The sequence below is a fragment of the Macrotis lagotis genome, chromosome X (genome assembly GCF_037893015.1).
Source record: "Macrotis lagotis isolate mMagLag1 chromosome X, bilby.v1.9.chrom.fasta, whole genome shotgun sequence".
NCBI classification, from domain to species: domain Eukaryota; kingdom Metazoa; phylum Chordata; class Mammalia; order Peramelemorphia; family Peramelidae; genus Macrotis; species Macrotis lagotis.
This window is the reverse complement of record NC_133666.1, coordinates 117,028,588-117,035,150: the sequence shown is the minus strand read 5'-3', so window position 1 is coordinate 117,035,150 and position 6,563 is coordinate 117,028,588. Positions and strand designations below refer to the sequence as shown.

Here is a 6,563-nt window from a genome sequence, read left to right as displayed (position 1 = left end):
ATCATTCAGTGCAAACTGGAAGGCCAACACACAGTTGATGGACTAGAAAAGGCGAGGGCAACTTCATTTAAGTACAGCACTGCATTTCATCATCTGTGCCAGAACACTCATAAACATCAAGACTAGTTTGATGAAAATGATGGAGAAATTTAGAAGTCGCTAAATGGAAAATGGGAATTCTACCAAGTTTGCCAACAGGATAGTTCATATACCTCTAATTTCTTCAAAAACAAAGTACTTAGAGATACAGGATTCTTAACTTAGTAATAAGGTAGATGTAATTCAGTTTTATTGGATAATAGCAATATAAAGAGTTTTTATGATGCCCTGAAGGCTATTTATGGGGTCAAGGATAATATGGTGCATCTCAACTATTCAGTACTGATGGAGCAACATTGATTAGTGATAAGGACATGATCCTAGAGAGATGGACCAAGTGTTTCTATAGTATTCCCAATAGACTCTAATCAATCAATGCTGAAAAACTGACTGCTTACCTCAAGCTGAAGTCAATCCATCTCTAGACAATTTTCCCACTGAATGCCATTAGGCTCCTCTTCTTTGACAAAGTAAGTGGTGCTGATTCTATTCCATCTGAGACTTACAGGATAGGGGTGGAAGGTTCATTGGTCATACAAAAGTTGATTGGAATTTTCCAAGTGTATGTGGCATGAAGGGATTACCTTCAGGAAAAGGATACATTCATTTTCCATCTTTTTAAATGTAAAAGGAATAACGTGTTCTGTGACCATCATAGGGATGTTTCCCTTACTCATTACTGAAAAGATTCTTGACAGAGTTCTCTTTATTAGGCCATTCCTTCACTTGGAATATGGTTGGTCCCCTTTCTGGGAGCCAGTGTGGCTTCAGAAAAGGTCAAGGAATTGTTCATATGGTATTTGTCACCCAACAATTTAGGAGAAATACCAGAAACAGGTCTGTATACAATTTTTTTAGATCCTACCAATGCCTTTGTTACTGTCAGTTGAGAGGACTTGTGGAAAATTATATCTAAATTTGGTTGCTCAGAGAAGTTCATTAGTATTATATGTCAGTTTTATGACAGCATGCTTGCCCAGCTTCTGGAAAGTGGATGATGCTCTCCTGATTTCCCTCACTCACTCACTCACATTGTAGTGAAACTAGGTTATGTCATTGCTCCTATGCTTTGTAGCATGATGTTTTTAGTGATGTTATCAAACATCTTCATTAGGGATCAACATGACATTAAGATCAGCTACCACACTTATGGTAGATTTGTCACTTGAAAAGGCTGCAAGCCATGACCAAAGTAAAGGGAGTGTTAGTGCATGACTTTTTTTTTACTTGTAAGTGATTATGCACTCAGTGATTCTCATTAAACTAAAATGGAACTAAGTATGTATTGATTTTCTGTTGCTTGTGGTAATTTTGGCCTAATAATCAACACAAAAGAAAACACAGGGGCTTCATCAACCAGTAACACATCATCCATATATGGAACCACTGGGTACAGCAAATAGAGAAATTTTTGAATGCTGTGTTTGTTCATTTACCTTGGCAGTATGTTTTTCAGGTAGGTGCATATTGATAATGAAATTGACACAAGCATTGTCAGAGGTAGTTAAGTTTTAAGGAGAATCTGAAGGAAAGTTTGGGAGAGAAGACATAATAGATTGAATACCAAACTGAAGGTCTATAAAGGTACTGTGTTAACTCATTGTTGAAAGCCTGTGAAACCTGAATAATCTATCAGCGTCATACCAGGAAACAATCACTTCCATTTAAATTGTCTTAGAAAGAATCTAAAGATTACTTGGCAGGATAAGATTTCAGAAACTGAGGTCCTTTCTAGAGCTAAACTGCCAAGCATTTAACTATTATTACAGAGAGTACAACTCTAATTGGCTACTCATATTATTTGAATGCCAAACACACAGTTGAAAAAAATGACTATTTTATGGAGACTCATATATGGCAAGTGCTCACAAGGAATCTGAAAAAAGCAATACAAAGAAACTCTAAAGGTTTCTCTTAAGAATTTCAGAATTGGGGTGGCTAGGTGGTGCAGTGGATAAAGCACCAGCCCTGGAGTCAGGAGTACCTGAGTTCAAATCCAGTCTCAGACACTTAATAATTACCTAGCTGTGTGGCCTTGGGCAAGCCACTTAAACCCATTTGCCTTGCAAAAACATAAAAAAAAAGAATTTCAGAATTGGGAGGCTGAAGTAGGTGGGATCGGTGTGACACTAAGCTGATGGAGTATAGCATGTAGGACCACATTGAGGAGTCAGAAGATGAAAATGATACACTATCTGTCATGGTAGCTACCATGAGTAGAGAATATGGAGCAGTTTCAGGAGAAGAAAAAGTCTAATAAAGGATACAGGAAGTATAAAGGGAAGGTGACCAAATTTCAATGTAAACTGAAGGAGTTTGAAGTGGCTGAGTCCAAAGACAACCAAGCAGAGGAGCAATGACTCCTGATCAAGGCCCAGAAGCTGTGGAAGGAGGAGAAGGGCTGGGAGCAAAAGCTGAATGAACCACACAAGAGGGAGAAAAACATGCTAGGCAATGTAGACACACTGAGTAAAGAGGGCATCAGCATGCATCAGAAAGAACTAGAAAGGGAAATCCCATTCAAAGTAATTTCAGACACTATATAATACCTGGGAGTCCACCTGCCTAGGCAGATCCAGAAACTTTTTGAAAACAAGTACAAAACACTCCTCACACAAATTAAATCAGATTTAAATAACCACCAAATATCAACTGCTCATGGCTGACCTAATATAATAAAAATGACAATTCTACCAAAATTAAGCTACTTGTTTAATGTCCTACAAATCAAAATTCTAATAAATTACTTTAATGAGCTAGAAAAAATTGTACGTAAATTCAAATGGAGAAATAAAAAGTCAAGAATTTCCAGAGATTTAATGGAAAAAATGTACAAAAGAAGGCTTAGCCCTACCAGATCTAAAATTATATTAAAAAGCATCAGTCATCAAAACTGTCTAGTATTGGCTAAGAAATAGAATGGGGGACCAGTCGAATAGACTAGGTGCAATAGCAGGAAATGATTATAATAATCTTCTCTTTGATAAACCCAAAGAATCTAGCTATTGGGATTAAGAACTCTCAATTCAATAAAAACTGTTGGGAAAATTGGAAGTTAGTATGGCAGAAAATTGGATTAGACCAAGATCTCACACCCTATACGAAGATAAGATCAAAATGGATACAGGATTTAGACTAAAAAACAATATTATAAACAAATTAGTAGATAAAGGAATCATATACCTGCCAGATCTATAAAAAGGAAAGCAGTTTATGAGCAAGAGATGGAGAACATCATTAAAAACAAACTAGAAAATTTTTATTACATTAAATTAAAAAACTTTTGCACAGATAAAACCTCTGTTACCAAGATTAAAAGAAATTGGGGAGCAATTTTTCCAACTAGTATTTCTGACAAAGGACTCATCTCTAAAATATATAGAGAACTGAGTCAAATTTTTTTAAAAAATAAGCCATTCCACAATTGACAAATAATTAACGGCTATGCAAAGGCAATTTACAGATGAGGAAGTCAATGTGAACCATAATCATATGAAAAATTGCTCTAAACCACTACTTATTAGAGAAATGCAAATTAAAGCATCTCTGAGATACCACTTCGCATCTCTCAGATTGGCCAATATGACCAGAAAGGATAATGATCAATGTTTGAAAGAATGTGGGCAATCTGGGACACTAATACGGTTTTGTTGGAGTTGTGAACTCATCCAGACTTTCTGGAGAGCAATTTGGAATTATGCCTAAAGGGCAACAAAAATGTGCATACCATTTGATCCAGCAATACCACTACTGGGTCTATACCCTAAAGAGATGTTGAAAAAGGGTAAAAACATCACTTGTACAGAAATATTCATAGCAGCCCTGTTTGCGGTTGCAAAGAATTAGAAATTAAGTGAGTGTCCTTCATTTGGGGAATGGCTTAAGAAACTGTGGCATGTGTATGTCATGGAACACTATTGTTCTATTAGAAACCAGGAGGAATGGGAATTCAGGGAAGCTTGGAAGGATTGCATGAACTGATGCTAAGTGAGATAAGCAGAACTAGAACACTATACACCCTAACAGTAACATGGGGGCGATGATCAACCTTCATGGACTTGCTCATTTCATCAGTGCAACAATCAGGCACAATTTGGGGTTTCTGCAATGGAGAATACCATCTGTATCCAGAGAAAGAATTGTGGACTTTGAACAAAAACCAAAGACTATTACCTTCAATTTAGGGGGAAAAACACTATCTTATTAAGTAATTTTGCTATCTCTTATAATTTATTTTTCTTTCTTAAGGATACGATTGCTCTCTTATCACATTCAACTGAGATCAGTGTATACCATGTAAACAATGTAAAGACTAACAGACTGCCTTCTGTGGGGGGTGGGGGGAGAGAAGCAAGATTAAGGGAAAAATTGTAAAGTTCAAAATAAATAAAATTTTTCTAAATAAAAGAATAGTATCAATAATGTGAAGCTCAAAATGAAGTGAGACTAGAAAAGAAAGTTAAGGAAAATAAATTTTCTTTTATTTTAAATAAAAAGATGAATTAGGAGAAAGGAGGATTATGAAAGTTATAGGACCATTGTGTAGAGTAGAAAATACCAAGATAACTAATGAAAGAGGAAACTGAACTGTTTAAATTTTACTCTGTTTCTGTTTCCTTTACTAAGGAAAATGATCTTTGAACTGAAAAAGACAGAACATCAAACAGTTAATAAAGAATTGGTATCTAACATAACTAGGATGATATATCAGATAATTAAGGGCCTAGCTATCCTTGATGAGTTCAACTTGTCTGACTGATAAATTACATCTTCAGGTATTAACAAAATTGAAGAATATAACTACTGAGCTACAGGGGATATTTGAAAGATTGTGGAAACTATGAGTTGCAGTATTACAAAGACTGGAGGAAGGCAAATGCCATCCCAATTTTGAAAAAAGGAAGAAAATGAATTCTGTTGCCTTTGTTCAAAAAGACAAACATCTCATACCAAGAACAATAAACAGACTTTCCCAAAGAGAAAGATTTTAAGGTTCCATGAGAAAACCCAAAAGAGAAGTGAGAGATAATATTACCTCCTTGGGGGTCTGAAATCTAGGGGGAATTTCTACAGCACTATATCTGACCAATGCTTCTTTTGCTGTATCTGTAGTCCAGAAAACCTTGATCCTAGTGGGTCTCACTCTATATAGTTTTTCAAAGCTTCCCCTTGCTCAACTTGTGATGTTTTCTACATGTTTCATCAAGAAATTGATTTCTTGGAGAGTAGCTAGGTGGCACAGTGAAAAGAGCACCAGCCCTGGAGTCAGGAGGACCTGAGTTCAGATATGGCCTCAGGCACTTAAAAATTGCCTAGCTGAGTGATCTTGGGAAAGTCACTCAACACCATTGCCTTATATAAACAAAAAATTTTGAAAAAAAAAGATGGTATCAGCAAGTATATTCAGTATTAAGTCAGACAAAGAGGAGGATTCAGAGGAACAGAAAGAACAGAAGCACAAGACTTTTATAGATAAGCATGAGAAGTAGGTTAGGCATTTTGACATGCTTCAGCACTGGGATGACAGGCAGAGATGTACCTATCTGAAAACGCACACCTAGTCTGTGAGTAGACTGCCAACTACCCGTTCTTCTGGTACATTGCCCTGGAAGTGGAAGAGAAATGTGCCCTCACAGAGCAAGTCACTCATCAGACAATTATTATGCAATTCATTCTGGAGTTGTCCAAGAGCCTAAAGGTAGATCCCTGGGCCTGCTGCAGGGAATTCATCACAAAAATCAAGAATACCGACCAACATTACATGAAAGATTTCACAGTTGAGCTAGAGTCCTTCAAAGAGCAGGTAAGAGACCAAGTCAAAGTGCGAATTGAGAAGGATGTGAAAAAATATGAGGAGGAAGAGTGGAAGAAGAGCTTGGATCTGGGGGTCTTAGATCCCTGTGGAGATCTATGAGACATTGTTTGTGGAGCTCCAGAAATGCTTTGACATTAACAATGTGCAGATGCAGGCCACCATCAGAAAATGGACCCTGTGGAATCAAAATATCACATGCATCGTTTCATTGGCTCAGGCCTCTGAATCCTCAATTCAAAGACAGTCCAAGGGAAGGAGAAAGGAGATAAAGAAGCTCCAGCTTCAGACCTCTTGGGTGAGACCAGAAAGAGAAGGATCAAAGAGGAAGAGAAAGGGAACAGGCCTCTGCTAGAAATTTCATGCCAGAATTTCTTTTAAGATGATAAAACCAACAAATATATGAATATACAAAATCTGTGAACTTTTGAATCTCCTGCTTGCTTTCCATACCAAATTCTCAGTGCTGGCATTCCTCCCAAGACTCCATCCCACCCAGCTCTAATCCAAATTTCTGATTTGAGTGTGAAGGGGCTTCCAAATGGTTCTGTGTGCCCCTACTACTGCCTTATTCCTAGGGTTTGTAGGAATGTCTCTTGGCACTTGTCAGTATGCTGTTGTGTCTATTTTTGAGATGAGGGTAACTGGCAAG

The 6,563-nt window shown here is 37.2% G+C and overlaps 1 pseudogene; it reads left to right on the top strand.

Annotated features, from left to right (window-relative positions):
• The first annotated feature begins 1,221 nt into the window (after positions 1-1,221).
• Positions 1,222-6,139, top strand: LOC141498813 (hsp90 co-chaperone Cdc37-like; annotated as a pseudogene).
• The last annotated feature ends 424 nt before the right edge of the window (positions 6,140-6,563 follow it).